Below are 17,777 nucleotides of genomic sequence, written 5' to 3'. Positions count from 1 at the left end.
TTGCATCAATGGATGTAGAAATTTAAAGTATATAACTGGGTGAAATTGCAGAAATATGATGTATTGCAAAAGTCAGCAAAAGTATTTTTTAGTTTCCACATCTGACATCTCTCTTTGTGATTGTGATACAATGTGGAACACCTGAGTACCGACAGACAGGAAATGAAGATTGGATTGAGACCAAGTTAAACAAGTAACATCCAGTATAAAAGAGGGGTTATGGATGGGGTGAAGCATACCACTGAGGAAGGGTTGGACCCCGAAACGCGTCTGGTGCTACACCCCATCTTTGTACTGAAAAACCTACCTTACCATTAAATCGACCATAACCGAATAGAGAGCCGGCTTTAATCTCCTGATTGAATACTGCTACAAATATCTAAAGCCAGATCCTGGGAGTAAGTACACTTGAAGGCTCTTGTGATTATTTCGGACGAACACTTGGTCGATACAAAGGTAATGGACTTAATTCGCTTGCAAGCTTGTCAGCAGTGAGTTGCTGCCATTCACGTCGCTTTGGCGGGACGCCGCCGCGACTATTTGAATAACTGCAAAGCATATGACTGTTGTCTCAATATGAAAGTAAAAAACGAATAGACTTATTGCAAACAAGTCTTTGGATGTTCACAACCATTGGATCCAAGATTTACAATATTGGACTATTGAATATTTGTTGATCAATCGAATAATAGCCTTTGCTCTGTCGAATATTCATTATATTTATTTGTTAATAACCTATTTATTCTACTGCATTCTTGATTGTTTTATGCATCAAATATATTTATATTATCAATAAAGCTCATCTTTGCTTAAAATACACGGTCGCAGCTATCCTTGAGTGCCCTGTTCACCTATATACGTATTATTTTTCTTCATGTATTGATTTAGAATAGATGTGTAGTGTTCCCAATGCATTTGTGCTTATAGAAATAAAAAGCTATTAGAAGGATTTTGAGCTTTATTCACTTTTTTAAACAAACTGCTATTATTGTGAACACAACTGTATATATATATATATATATATATATTATATATATATATACACTGCTCAAAAAATAAAGGGAACACTTAAACAACACAATGTAACTCCAAGTCAATCACACTTCTGTGAAATCAAACTGTCCCACTTAGGAAGCAACACTGAGTGACAATCAATTTCACATGCTGTTGTGCAAATGGGATAGACAACAGGTGGAAATTATAGGCAATTAGCAAGACACCCCCAATAAAGGAGTGGTTCTGCAGGTGGTGACCTGACCACTTCTCAGTTCCTATGCTTCCTGGCTGATGTTTTGGTCACTTTTGAATGCTGCCGGTTGCTTTCACTCTAGTGGTAGCATGAGACGGAGTCTACAACCCACACAAGTGGCTCAGGTAGTGCAGCTTATCCAGGATGGCACATCAATGCGAGCTGTGGCAAGAAGGTTTGCTGTGTCTGTCAGCGTAGTGTCCAGAGCATGGAGGCTCTACCAGGAGACAGGCCAGTACATCAGGAGACGTGGAGGAGGCCGTAGGAGGGCAACAACCCAGCAACAGGACCACTACCTCCGCCTTTGTGCAAGGAGGAACATGATGAGCACTGCCAGAGCCCTGCAAAATGACCTCCAGCAGGCCACAAATGTGCATGTGTCTGCTCAAACGGTCAGAAACAGACTCCATGAGGGTGATATGAGGGCCCGACATCCACAGGTGGGGGTTGGGCTTACAGCCCAACACCGTGGCAGGGACGTTTGGCATTTGCCAGAAAACACCAAGATTGGCAAATTCGCCACTGGCGCCCTGTGCTCTTCACAGATGAAAGCAGGTTCACACTGAGCACATGTGACAGACGTGACAGAGGTCTGGAGACGCCGTGGAGAATGTTCTGCTGCCTGCAAACATCCTCCAGCATGACCGGTTTGGCATTGGGTCAGTAATGGTGTGTGAGGTGGCATTTCTTTGGAGGGCCGCACAGCCCTCCATGTGCTCGCCAGAGGTAGCCTGACTACCATTAGGTACCGAGATGAGATCCTCAGACCCCTTGTGAGACCATATGCTGGTGCGGTTGGCCCTGGGTTCCTCCTAATGCAAGACAATGCTAGACCTCATGTGGCTGGAGTGTGTCAGCAGTTCCTGCAAGACGAAGGCATTGATGCCATGGACTGGCCCGCCCGTTCCCCAGACCTGGATCCAATTGAGCACATCTGGGACATCACGTCTCGCTCTATCCACCAACGTCACGTTGCACCACAGACTGTCCAGGAGTTGGCAGATGCTTTAGTCCAGGTCTGGGAGGAGATCCCTCAGGGAGACCGTCCGCCACCTCATCAGGAGCATGCACAGGCGTTGTAGGGAGGTCATACAGGCACGTGGAGGCCACACACACTACTGAGCCTCATTTTGACTTGTTTAAGGACATTACATCAAAGTTGGATCAGCCTGTAGTGTGTTTTTCCACTTTAATTATTTTTATTTTATTATATTTTTATTATAAGTTTCAAGGTATAACAATAGGTAACAGTGAAACCAAGGTTTCGGCTCGCAGGCCGCAATAGTGAGTTATTACAGGATAGGTAAATTATAACAGCGTTGCGCCATTCATATTTTGATACACAAGTCAGTCACTATCAATCTTTAGAGAAGCATAAGGTGAGTAAAGTACATGCAATGAATGATAGGCAGGATAAGCTGTCCTCAGGGTAATTAAGTCTCCGGGATGAAGTAAACAAAGAAAAGAAAAGAAGTCTTTCGTTCGGGTGGTCTAGTATGTAGGATGGTGTATCTAAGTGGTAACATTTTTATGTTCCATTCTATTAAATCTTCGAAGAACCACATTATGAATTGGGGGATCTATACTTGGACCACAGTGACCATTTTTTGAGGAAAGATACATGTGTACGTGTTTCCCAGGAGGAAAGCTCCTCAAACCTATGAATCTGGTCAACTTTTTGGATCCATTGTTCTAGTGATGGGACTGTGGATTGAAGCCAGTGTTTCGGGAGCTGTAATCGGGCTGCAAGCAGCATCTGCATGAATACAAATGGAGGTTTTGCATCTCCCCTGTCATGGGAAAGGGATAAGAGGGAAACTTGAGGAGAGGGATGGATTGAAGTACACAAATTTTATTTGCAATTGAGAAAATCTTGTCCCACCATTTTAGGATAAGGGGGCAGGTCCACCAAATGTGAAGAAAGGATCCTTTCTCTCCAAGGCACCTCCAGCAGACGTCAGAAGCAGATATAGCATATCTGGATGATTTATCTGGTGTGTTGTACCATCTGGTAAGGATTTTATATCCATTTTCCACTTTAATTTTGAGGGTGACTCCAAATCCAGACCTCCATGGGTTAAAATTTTTTATTTCCATTTTTTTTTTGTGTGATTTTGTTGTCAGCACATTCAACTATGTAAAGAACAAAGTATTTCAGAACAATATTTAATTAATTCAGATCTAGGATGTGTTATTTTTGTGTTCCCTTTATTTTTTTGAGCAGTGTATATATATATATATTATAAATCAATAATATAATCAGATTCCTCTGGTATAGGACTTTACCTATGTTTTTAATGAGCTCATAAGTAATCCTTTATTTCTACTTATGATTATGATGTCTAGTTCTTAATATACCGTAAATGATTTGTAATATTCCTATAAAAAAACACCTTAGAGTATGATGAAGTAATGACAAGGGATAAGTGTAGTTAGGACACGTCCATAAAGATTCTATAGAACTGGCCAGGTGATTTCAGTATTTCAGTACTTATTACAGCCGCTATAGGTCTGCCTGTACATGGTCAGGTTTGGATCAAGTTTTCAGATGAAGTATAAGGCTACATGCACATGACCGTATGTGTTTTGCGGTCCGCAAATTGCGGATCCAAAAACAAAATGGATGACATCCGTATGCCATCCGTTTTTTTGCGTATCCATTGTAACAATGCCTAAGGGTACTTTCACACTTGCGTCAAAGTTTTCCGGTATTAAGTTCCATCCTAGGGGCTCAATACAGGAAAAAAAACTGATCATTTTTATTCTAATGCATTCTGAATGGAAAGCAATCCATTCAGGATGCATCAGGATGTCTTCAGTTCAGTCCTTTTACGGTATTTGGACGGAGAAAAAACTGCAGCATGCTGCATTTTTCTCTCCAGCCAAAAACCCTGAACACTTGCCGGATTGGCGGATCCGGCATCTTTTTCCATTAGATTGTATTAGTGTCGGATCTGGCATCTCGAATATCGCCACTTCGAGAATTCCCGAATATTTTGAATATAGTTATATCGAATATAGTTATATCTGAATATAGTGCTATATATTTGTTTTTTAGAATATTCGTCATTTTCTTCCATTTTGAAGTGAACAGTGTTCAGTGTTCACTTCAGATGGAAAAAAAATGACGACTATTCTAAAAAACTAATATATAGCACTATAGAATATAGTGCTATATATTAGTTTTTAACCCCTTCCAGACCTTTGACGTACTGTTACGTCATGGGAAACACTGAGTTCTCGCAATTTGACCTAATAGTAAGTCATAGAGATCGCGTGGGCACCAGAGTGGTGCGCGCGCGATCACTGCAGGGGCCCAGAAGTCCATGGTAGCAGGGACCCTGCTGTATCTGCCGGCATCGCTGTAAAAGCCGATGCCAGCGGATTAACCCCTTCTATGCCGCGGTCCACGCTGACCGTGACATAGAAGAGGTTTGTGTCAGGTGAACGATCGCATCGACTCCCCACGCTGCTGTGGCGGGGACCCGATGCGATACAAGGCAGCCCGATGCCATGCAGAGGCTGCCCAATGCCTTGCATGGCATCGGGAACTGCCTTCTACGGGAGCCGAGGAGATCTAGCCTCAAGCTGGGTCTCCTAGGCCAGTGTTTCCCAACCAATGTGCCTCCAGCTGTTGCAAAACTACAACTCCCAGCATGCCCAAACACCCTTTGGCTGTGTGGGCATGCTGGGAGTTGTAGTTTTGCAACAGCTGGAGGCACACTGGTTGGGAAACACTGTCCTAGGCAACCTGTTAGTGTATACAGGCAATGCATTACAATACAGATGTATTGTAATGCATTGCAGAGGGGATCAGACCCCCAAAAGTGAATGTCATAAATAAAGTAAAATAAAAAAAGTAAAAACAAAGTGTTTTTACTAAAATTAATAAAGTAATAAAATTAATAAAGTAAAAAATAAAAAAAAACGCCCCTTTCCCCTTATTTTATAAAAAAAACTAGAACAAAACGAACAAAACCCACATATTAGGTATCGCCGCGTCCGTAATGACCGGCTCTATAAATATATCACATGATCCACCCTGTCCGATAAACACCATAAAAATTTTAAAAAACGGTGTAAAAAAAAAGCCATTTTTGTCACCTTACATCACAAAAAGTGCAACACCAAGCGATCAAAAAGGTGTATGCCCCCCAAAATGGTATCAATAAAACAGTCACCTTATCCCGCAAAAAATAAGCCCTTACATAAGACAATCGCCCAAAAAATAAAAAACTATAGCTCTCAGAACATGGAGACACTAAAACATCATTTTTTTTGTTTCAAAACTGCTATTATTGTGCTAAAGTGAAATACATTAAAAAAAATATACATATTAGGTATCGCCACCTCCGTAACAACCAGCTCTATAAAAATATTACATGACCTAACCATGACCTAACTCAGGTGAACACTGTAAAAAAAATTTGCAACAGCAAGTGATAAAAAAGGCATATGACCCCCAAAATAGTACCAATCAGACCATCACCTCATCCCGCAAAAAATGAGACCCTACCTAAGAGAATCGATCAAAAAATAAAAAGCTATGGCTCTCAGACTATGGAGACACTAAAATATGATTATTTTTTGCTTCAAAACTGCTATTATTGTGCTAAAGTGAAAAAAAAAAGAAGCTATTTTTGTCACATTACATCACAAAAATTTCAACAGCAAGTGATCAAAAAGGCATATGCCCCCCCAAATTAGTACCAATCAGACCGTCACATCATCCCGCCAAAAATGTGATTCTACCTGAGAGAATCGGTCAAAAAATAAAAAAAGCTATGGCTCTCAGACTATGAGACACTAAAATATCATTATTTCGGTTTAAAAATGCTATTATTGTGTAAAAATTAAATAAATAGGAAAAAGTAGACGTATTAGGTATTGCCACGTGCGTAACGATCTGCTCTACAAAAAAGTCACATGACCTAATCCCTCAGGTAAACGGTGTAAAAAGAAAAAAAACGGTGCCAAAACATCAATTTTTTTGTTACCTTGCCACACAAAAAACGTAATATAGAGCAATAAAAAATCATATGTACCCCAAAATAGTACGAATAAAACTGGCACCTTATACCGTAGTTTCCAAAATGTGGTCACTTTTTTGAGTTCCTACTGTAGGGGTGCATCAGGGGGGCTTCAAATGGGACATGGCATCTAAAAACCAGTTCAGCTAAATTTGCCTTCCAAAAACCATATGGTGTTCTTTTCTTTCTGCGCCCTGCCGTGTGCCCGACTGCCCGTACAGCAGTTTACGATCACATGTGGGGTGTTTCTGTAAACTGCAGAATCAGGGTAATAAATATTGAGTTTTATTTGGCTGTTAACCCTTGCTTTGATACTGTAAAAAAAATTGATTAAAATGTAAAACTGCAAAAAAAGTGAAATTCTGAATTTTCATCTTCATTTTCCATCAATTCTTGTGGAACACCTAAAGGGTTAAGAAAGTTTGTAAAATAAGTTTTGTATACCTTGAGGGGTGTAGTTTCGAAAATGGGGATATTTTTTGATGGTTTCTATTATGTAAGCCTCACAAAGTGACTTCAGACCTGAACTGGTCCTTAAAAAGTGGGTTTTGGAAATTTTCCAAAAAAATTCAAGATTTGCTTCTATACTTCTAAGCCTTCTAAGTTCGTCCCCAAAAAATAAAATGCCATTTTCAAAATGATCCAAAACATAAGGTAGACATATGGGGAATGTAAAGTAATTACTATTTTTGAAGATATTACTATCTATTGTAAAAGTAGAGAAATAGAAATTTGCACATTTTTTTTAAAGTTTTGGTAAATTTTGTCTTTTTTTAAGAATAAAAATGTTTTTTTTTTTTAGTTATTTTTAGCACTGTCATGAAGTACAATATGTGACGAGAAAACAATCTCAGAGATAAAAAGGACATTTTTCTGAACCTTTTTCTGGCGCTGAACACAGGAGGCGTACATACTTCTTTTTTAAAAAGAAAGTTGTTTTTTTATTTTTGTCAACGCGTTTCAAGGGCGTACAGCCCTCTTCATCAGGACAATAAAAAGTATATGCTGAGAGATAACAGAACATCGTCTTTTAAACAGTATTTTGGCGCGTAGGCCAGTGTTTTTTTTGGGGGGGGCGGGGATCTGGGAACTATGACGCTACCCGTGATGTCAGGTCGACACACCTCCTATCTATTTGGCTGTCACCGGGAATACAGCGCTGCTTGTTGTGTGATGACTAATTGTTATACATCTAATTTATCTATTAGCAGGGTTTTATTTATTGGGTATTAGAGGGATTTTTTTGTGGCTGTCTTATTTTTGTATTATTATCTCCTTTTTCGTGTATTTTACTGCTGCTAGTACGGTAAAAAGCAGTGGGGTTGGGTCAGGCTTTGGTATCACTGAAGGATGCTGCAGATAGTATGCTGTGATTTGCTGGCCACGTTCTAGATATTGATCTTCTTGTTATTTCTTTACAGGTCAGTAACTGGCAGGGGAAGGGGGGTGGGCGGGGGTCGTCACAGTGCCGCAAATCTTTGTGATGGTTTGTAGAAGCTGCTGTATGATTAGAGCAGCGGTTGCGGTGGTTAAATTTTGGTAGGGATTTTTTATGATGTCATAGGCTCCATTATATACCAATAAATAAATGAATCCTTACTCAATATAGATTTAATCAAGTATCTTTATTTTAATAGTTGGGTATTTAAAGGCCGCAATGCTTATTACTTTACTAATAATAATTACTGGTTAATAATCAAACTTTTAACAACAATTATAATCAAATAAATATTTTAACCAGTCTCCATCACCACAAAGTCCACTCGTGAGAGTGACTTAACCCCTCGTCAATAAGCAGAGCGACAGAAAGAAATAGGGAAGGAGGGAGGGATCTTGAAGTATACTTACGCTGAATGCGCTTGAAACCGTTATTTTCTGTTCTTTTATAGGTTCCAGAAATTTCAGTTACTGAGATCTCCAATCAAAACTTCCCAAACCACACGAGCATTAGGGATAACCCATTCCTAAATCAGGTAAGTAATACAGATTTAATAAAACTGTTATTAATTCAATGTTAGGTGCCATGACATCATGGCTCACCACATTGAATTAACATATGGTTCGCTCCATGATGTCATAGGCTCCATTATATACAATAAATAAATGAATCCTTACTCAATATAGATTTAATCAAGTATCTTTATTTTAATAGTTGGGTATTTAAAGGCCGCAATGCTATTACTTTACTAAATAAATAATTACTGTTAAATAATCAAACTTTAACAACAATTATAATCAAATAAATATTTTAACCAGTCTCCATCACACACTCGTGAGAGTGACTTAACCCCCACATCGCCACATCGGACACGAAGTGGCCCAATAAACATTGCAAGCCTTTAACTAAAACCAAAATCAATCATGTTCTGTAAATCAGAAATAAATATATCACAACCAATATCAGATAATTGATCATATTTATCCTGGTACAGTCCTCTAACAAATCCTTCTAATTCAACGTGTCTGTAGGAACTATGTCCTAATTCTTTCAAATAACTCTCCATTTTTTTATTAATTCTTTTTCTAATTGTTTCTAAAAAAGATAATTCATTTTTGGACCAAGAAAACTTGGGGATGATATCCGAAAATATAATGACAGTGTCATTAAGTAATTGACCTATTTTTCCTAGCGACTCTTTTAATTCGTAAATTAATAAATGCGTTTTTATTTTTCCCAAATCATAAGTACCAATGTGTAAAATGAGTAGATCAGGTTTAGACATTTTTGAATACATGCTGACTTTCTCATAAATATTAGAAATCTTTAGACCTGGGAAAGAAAACCAAATTATAGAAAAGTCTTTGGGAAAACCTAAATTAATCGTAGAAAGTCTATGAGTAGATCTTCTCTCAGCCAATTGAATCAATTCGTCCCCAAAAATCCATATAACTTTCGAAGATCCTAAAATTAATGAATAACAAGGTTAGGCCGAATATAATGTTTATAACAATTGGACCTCCATCTACCTATACGTTTTATAATAGAGCTGTCTAAACCTAATTGATCAGCAAATGTAGCTGCACCAATTCGAAATGAATGTGCAGAAAATTTAAAATTTTTGAAACCTAAATCCTTGAGACATTTAAGAAAAATTAAATTAAATTGAAATTTAGACAAATGGGAGCCATCAATATGGTTAAATAAAGCATTAGTATCAGGTTTCCTTACCTGAAGCCATTTAATAATATTTTTGACCGGACAAATTGAATTAATAGGGTAACTTTTCAAAAATAGCCAATTTCCTTTGCTAAACTGATCAGTCTTGGATTTTTTAATAAGGAGCTTAAAATTATTGTTCCCTAATATTATGTCTGACCGCAAAATTGGAGGGTTAAATTTTTTATTGTCAGCAGCGATCTCGCTTATCCTTAATGCAGCGAAAAAAGCTAATGAAAAAGCCGCTGAGAATAAAATTACCTCGTACTCAGAAAAACAAACAGACACTAACTTACTTAAAACTTTTTGTAATAATTCTATAGATAAAGGTCTAGTTTTCTCATTAGGAACAGAATTTTTTTTAATTCCTTTAATAACTTGTTTAATAATAAAATTATTTAAAATGGAATTGTGACCATTAAGTTTAAAGAAAAAAGAAATGCCTGATAATTTTTTAGAAATAGAATCAGCTTGTAAACCATTTTTATAAAGATAAAGAATAAATTTCATGAAATTATCGAGATTGAATTCAACAAAGGAAAATTTTTGAGATAAACAGAAAAGCTTCCATTCAAGCCATGCGGCAGAATAAGCTGCCCATGTATTCTTGGCTAATGAACTAGAAATTAGTTCATCAATTATTCGTCTGTTATCTCCCAAAGCTGTGTAGGACATGGAATTCCCATTCGGGAAGCTCGAGGTGCCATTGAGAAGAATTCCTTGAAGCGCTGTCGGGACAAATAATCAGCAAGATAATTAGCTTTTCCAGGAATACATTTAGCTTTTATCCAAATATTCATATGTAGGCATTGTAAAACTAACTTGCGTAATAAAGATGAGACCAAAGGGGATTTTGAAGATAAGCAATTTATGGAAAAAACTACTCCCATATTGTCTGACCTTAAAAGAATTCTCTTATTCTTGAATTCCCTGGACCAAATTGTCAAGGAAACCAGGACAGGGAATAATTCTAGAAAAACTAAATTTTTTGAATACTTGGAATTAATAATCCAATTTTTTGGCCAACGTTCTGCGGACCAAAAGTTGTTTAAATAAGCTCCGTATCCTATGGCACCAGATGCGTCAGTATGAAGTGAAAGAGTGTCCGAACCTATAAACTCTTCCTGCCAAATGGTATGACCATTAAATTCGCATAAAAATTGCGACCAAACATAAATGTCATCTTTTAGTTGTTTTGTTATACGAATATGAGATTTAGGTGAGGACTTACCAGAAGTGGCAGCATAAAGTCTTTTAGAAAAAACCTTTCCCATGGGAATCACCCTAGAAATAAAATTTAATGAACCCAAAAGTGACTGGAGTTGTTTAAGAGTAATTTTTTCTTTTTTGTAAAAGCAAATTAACTGTTGACTTGTTTGTTGAATTTTATCCATTGGTATGCTAAATTCCATAGTTGTTGTGTTTATAAATATGCCCAAAAACTTCAGACTTGTAGTTGGATAAACAGTCTTATCCAAGGCTAATGGAATGTTGAAATAATTAGCGATACCAATGAGTCTATTCAAAAGATTCAAACAATCGTCAGAGTCTTTACCGCCAATAAATAAGAAGTCATCCAGATAGTGAATTATGAATCCACTACCTGAATGAATTTCTACAATCCAATGTAGAAATGTAGAAAATGCCTCAAAATAAAAGCATGATAAAGTGAATCCCATGGGAAGGGCCATATCGTAAAAGAATCTATCCAGAAAATAAAATCCAAGTGAATTATATATTATGGGGTTTAAAGGTAATGATCTAAAAGCTGATTTTATGTCGGCTTTAGCGAGAAGGGAATTTTGGCCCGCTTTATGTAGAAATGACAAAGCATGGTCAAAAAAAGAATATTTTACACTTGCTTTATTTTTATCAATTTCATCGTTTAAAGAACTGTATTTAGGGAAAGATAAATTATGAATAAGACGAAAAGAATTTGGTTCTTTTTTTGGAACTAATGCTAAAGGAGATATGCGAAAATTTTTGAAAGGAGGAAAATTAAAGGGACCAGCTATTCTACCAGCTAAAATTTCAGATAAAATTTTTTCTTTGACAATATCAATATTTTGTTTTACAGATAACGCATTATCAACCAAAGTACAACCTGGACCGTCAAATTTAGGTATGAAAAAAACGTTAGAAAAACTGTTGATTAATAAGTTTGCCATCAATTTGTTTGGGTAGTGACCTAGCCACTGAATTAATCTTGGTAAATTCAGTGGTGTCACCTTGCTTAGATGATTGAAAGTCTTTGTTAGGAAAATGGATTCCCTGTTTTTTAAAACATTTTGTGGCTGAGTGAGAACCGGAACAGAAAGAACATTCATGTCTGTATTTGCAATTATGTTGCCGTTTACATATTGATTCGTTGAACGCGAAGCAAATACCTTTTTTGACGTTATGGAAATTGGATTGACGAAAAGTATGATTCTTATTAGGAAGCATGAGGTTTAACCAAAGCCCAACATCTTTACTGCCCCAATTGAGATTTGGATAAACCACAAGTTTTTGACGAAAAGATTCGTCATATAGACACCACCCTATACCGCCAAAATTTTTATATGCTTCTAAAATAGAGTCGACATGGTAAAATAAACCAGTAGATAAGTTAGGGTGTTTTTCACTTAAAACTGCTGCATATATGTTGAATGCCTGCAACCAGTTGAAAAAGATTTTTGAAAAGCTTTTCTTTTTTCCTCAGAATCAGATTTTTTATCTTTTGTAGATTCACTTTTTAAATTTTCATTTGAAGATGGAAGTAAAGAAAATATATCGATGTATTCCTTTCTCCATATTTTTTCCTTTACACTTAAAGGTAAATGAAACCCTAATGGAGAAATTTGGCAAGCAAGAGCTTCCTTCACAGATGTCTCTTTTATTCCCGAACCAAATTCAAGCTCAGGAATAACCGACACATCCGTGTTACTATTAGAAAGTTTACACATGTTAGATGAGGGTTGACTGTTTGTAATTGTTTCATTTATACTATTCATTGCATTAACTTGGCTGACATTAATTACATCAGACCAAACATTAGAAGGAGATTCTTCCTGTTTAGATAAATATGATAAAAATTCATTAAACAAACGAATCTTCTGATGAGAAGAATCAATGTTAAATGAATTGGTTTCTTGTAGGATAGTGCCCTGCAGTTTGCAGTCACTTTTTAATGTGTTCAGCTCACCAGTAACGGATCTTGCATGCGGATAATCGGCAGTTGGAGCAGCAGCAGGAGATGGCTCTTGTGGGACCGTTGATTGAAGATGTCGTCGTTTGAAATTTCTGCCCACCCGGTTAGCTGATGAATGAATCTTTTTATTTCTAGGTGGAGGCGCATATTGAGAAGGAGAATATGCCCTCTTGTCTTTTCTCAGTCTTTTTCTGGCCGGAGATACAGACGCTGTGTTACTGCGCATGCGCGCGCCAGTAACAGAAGATGAATCGATGTGATCGGAGCTCGCGCCAGGTCCTACGCAGCAGACAGGATCTATGGATGTAAGAAGATCTTCTTGCTGTACCGGAGCAAATTGTAAGCATTTCTTCAGCCAGGCTTCCCCTCCTTGACTCTCCGCTTTGTAGATAAGTTGTTTTAGAAGGTCCTCCATCGCGATGAAGACTGCAGGTATGTATCTTGAAGTATACTTACGCTGAATGCGCTTAAACCGTTATTTTCTGTTCTTTTATAGGTTCCAGAAATTTCAGTTACTGAGATCTCCAATCAAAATTTCCCAAACCACACGAGCATTAGGGATAACCCATTCCTAAATCAGGTAAGTAATACAGATTTAATAAACTGTTATTAATTCAATGTTAGGTGCCATGACATCATGGCTCACCACATTGAATTAACAATATGGTTCGCTCCATTCTGCTCTGTAATACAGTGTCCGCCCGTACACTTTTTCTTTTGCTAGGTCCTAGCGCTGGGGGTCCCACACCATATGTCTGGCAATGAACCCCTCTGCTATTCCCCTCATTTGTAAAGGTCTGGTGATGACTAGCAGTCAGGGGAAGCGCAGCGCTGGGTATAGAGGTGACGATGTCGCAGCGGCACTAAAGGACATAATATCGGAGGGATCCACAGGGGGACGACTCTATCACCACCATTTCTGCTTGGGACCGGCAGGTAATTGGCCTGTGGTCTGAAGGCGGTGTTGTTTTGTTTTGGTTTTGCCTTATTTTGTTGCTGCTGGACAGAAGGGTTTTTACACTGTCAGTGTATACCGATGTAGCAACGGCTTTTGTAACAGCATGATTACATGTTTTGATATTAGGAGGATGGCAACAAATTTGTTACAGCATGTTTGTATATTTTTGTTGAAAGAGATACCATGTTGGACCTGTCTTGATCGTGAGAAAAAGGTGAAGGGATCGAAGAAGAATACTGATAGTAAAAATGTATATATATTTATATATTTTTATTAATAGAAAATGATGATTGATAGTGGGGAAAAAAAAATAAAATAAATATATAGTAAAAATTGAGTAAAAATCTATAAAAATAATATAAGAAATAATACATGGGGATAAAGAATATATATATATATATATATATATATATATGTATATATAGATAAAATATAGGTGTAAAATGGACTTGTTTAAAAATGACAATGGGTAAGTAACTGGGTAAGTGGGTAAGTAACTGGCTCAATGATAGAAAACAGAGGGTGGTTATTAACGGTACATACTCAGATTGGGTCACTGTCACTAGTGGAGTACCTCAGGGGTCAGTATTGGGCCCTATTCTCTTCAATATATTATTAATGATCTTGTAGAAGGCTTGCATAGTAAAATATCAATTTTCGCAGATGACACTAAACTGTGTAAAGTAATTAACACTGAAGAGGACAGTATACTACTACAGAGGGATCTGGATAGATTGGAGTCTTGGGCAGATAAGTGGCAGATGAGGTTTAACACTGACAAATGTAAGGTTATGCACATGGGAAGGAATAATGCAAGTCACCCGTACATACAAAATGGTAAAACACTCGGTAACACTGACATGGAAAAGGATCTAGGAATTTTAATAAACAGCAAACTAAGCTGCAAAAAACAGTGTCAGGCAGCTGCTGCCAAGGCCAATAAGATAATGGGTTGCATCAAAAGGGGCATAGATGCCCGTGATGAGAACATATTCCTACTACTTTACAAATCATTAGTCAGACCACACATGGAGTACTGTGTACAGTTCTGGGCTCCAGTGAACAAGGCAGACATAGCAGAGCTGGAGAGGGTCCAGAGGAGGGCAACTAAAGTAATAACTGGAATGGGGCAACTACAGTACCCTGAAAGATTATCAAAATTAGGGTTATTCACGTTAGAAAAAAGACGACTGAGGGGAGATCTACCGTATTTTTCGCTTTATAAGACGCACTTTTTTCCCCCCAAAAGTGGGGGGAAAATGGCAGTGCGTCTTATAAAGCGAACACTGCCATGTTTACTTTGCTGACGCTGATACATCGCAAGCCGCGATGTATCAGAGGGGTGGGAGGAGGGGACGGAGGCTGGCAACGCTCGCGGCGGGGCCCGATGCAGTCACTGTACTGTAATACATCGGGCCCCGCTCACGGCAATTATCACATGTAAAGAAAGCAGAGTGTAATGAAGCCTTTTTCATATGTAAAGTCTATTATCTTCAAGCAGTATCTCTGCTTTTAACTAGGGCAATCGTCTGTAGTAGTACACCTTACTATGAAAGCGGCAGGCAGGGCGGCAGCGTAATCTCGCGATGCTCACTCATTCACGCTCCTCCCACTTCCTTCATGAATGAGTGAGCATCGCGAGATTACGCTGCCGCCCTGCCTGCCGCTTTCATAGTAAGGTGTACTACTACAGAGGATTGCCCTAGTTAAAAGCAGAGATACTGCTTGAAGATAATAGACTTTACATATGAAAAAGGCTTCATTACACTCTGCTTTCTTCTATAACAGTACTCACTATGAAAGCAGCAGTCCAGCCGGCGCGTGACGTCACTCACTCGGTCATGCTCCTCCCACTTCATTAATGAAGCTGGCAGGAGCGTGACTGACTGAGTGACGTCACGTGCTGGCCGGACTGCTGCTTTCATAGTGAGTACTGTTATAGAAGAAAGCAGAGCCATTAAAAGATTTTACATATAAAGTCTGTGTGCACTGTGGTGTAATGGGGGTCACTATTCACACAGGACAATATACTGTGACACATATGATACTGTGACCAGCATAAGATCATCTTATGCTGGTCACAGTATCATATGTGTCACAGTATATTGTCCCTGTGTGAATAGTGACCCCCATTACATAAGATGCTATATATGATGCTACATCCCCCTCATAACAATGCGTCATCCACAGGTCCCCCCCCTAACAGCGTCATCCACAGGTCCCCCCCATACAGTGTCATCCACAGGTCCCCCCATAACAGTGTCATCCACAGGTCCCCCCATAACAGTGCGTCATCCACAGGTCCCCCCATAACAGTGCGTCATCCACAGGTCCCCCCATAACAGTGCGTCATCCACAGACCACCATTAGTTCAAAACCCAGCAAAAGCACACCTTTTTGGTTCAAATATTTTTTTTCTTATTTTCCTCCTCAAAAATCTAGGTGCGTCTTATCATCAGGTGCGTCTTATAAAGCGAAAAATACGGTAATTACTATGTATAAATATATCAGGGGTCAGTACAGAGATCTATCCCATCATCTATTTATCCCCAGGACTGTGACTGTGACGAGGGGACACCCTCTGCGTTTGGAGGAAAGAAGGTTTGTACACAAACATAGAAAAGGATTCTTTACGGTAAGAGCAGTGAGACTATGGAACTCTCTGCCTGAGGAGGTGGTGATGTATTTCTGGAGTGTAATAATATTACAGGCTATAGTTACTAGAGAGGGGTCGTTGATCCAGGGAGTTATTCTGATTGCCTGATTGGAGTCGGGAAGGAATTTTTTATTCCCCTAAAGTGAGGAAAATTGGCTTTTACCTCACAGGGTTTTTTTGCCTTCCTCTGGATCAACTTGCAGGATAACAGGCCGAACTGGATGGACAAATGTCTTTTTTCGGCCTTATGTACTATGTTACTATGTTACTATGATACTAATGGTAAATAGTGGTAGAAAAAAAGTTTTTATTATTATTTATATATCCCTTTGTTCATGTTTATTCCTATATTTGGAGAGAAATGTGGAAATTACTGAGTGTTTGAAAATACTCATCTGGAAGGTTATATGTATATTGGAAGATGGTCAGATCTATATACATATACATACGCACATAGAAAACAGGGGCGGGGGGGGGGGGGCACAGGTGGATCCCTATATATATATATTTATATTTTTATACACATTTGTTGTGATGGACAGGGATGGTGTGAATAATATTATTGAAGGTGATTAGGTATAATTTTATTGAAAGCAATTGGGTAATTGATAATAGCGAGTGCTTTGTGATAGGTTTTGTTTATAGTATTGTTTCTGAAATTACATTGAGCCCATATGGTGCAAGGGTGTCCAACTGATATATCCAGTATACCTCTCTTTTCTGTAGGGTATTGAATCTATTGAAAGGATTTTCTGGTATAAATTCAATTGGGGTTATGGTTAGGGGATGTTTTTCTTTTTCTATTGTGGACGCACAGTGTCTAGAGAGGCTGTGTTTGAGGTATTGTCTCCGTATATTATATCTATGTTGATTTACGCGGTTGTGTAGGGGCTGGGTCGTACGTCCCACGTACTGGAGGCCACATTTATACTCAATGAGATATATCACATAGCACATTTTGCAGGTCATGTGATGTTTAATCGTGAAGGTGGACCCATTTCTATTTGAAGAAAAATGTGTGCGGCTATGTGTAATGACCTTACAACATAGACAGGTTTTTGTTCCGCATTTGAAACTGCCTTTCCGGGCTAGTTTGTCACTTTCTGGGATTTTTTCATGTTGTTTTGGTTTGCTGGGGGCTAGCATGTTTTTTATAGTGGGGGCTCTTCTGTAGATTATTCTTGGTTGTTTTGGTAGAAATTTGTCAAGGTAGGGGTCTTGTTGTAGGATATGCCAATGTTTGGCTAATATTGAACGGATGGTTTTGTTGGATGTGTTGTATTGGGTGATTAGGCTTAGATGCATTTCAGATTTTTGTTCGTTCTTATTTGCTTTTTTCAGGCAAGTCTTTTGTGATATTTGTGTGTTTTTTTCATATGCATCTTTTATTAGTTTCTTTGGGTATCCTTTATCACTGAATCTTTTTTCTATTATTTTGGCCTGTAGAATAAAATCATCCCTCTGTGTGCAGTTTCGTCTGATTCGTTTGTATTGGCTGTAAGGGATATTCTGTAGCCATTTTTTGTGGTGGAAGCTT

The sequence above is a fragment of the Bufo bufo genome, chromosome 2 (assembly GCF_905171765.1).
Source record: "Bufo bufo chromosome 2, aBufBuf1.1, whole genome shotgun sequence".
Lineage (NCBI taxonomy): Eukaryota > Metazoa > Chordata > Amphibia > Anura > Bufonidae > Bufo > Bufo bufo.
Note: the sequence above shows the minus strand (reverse complement) of the source record.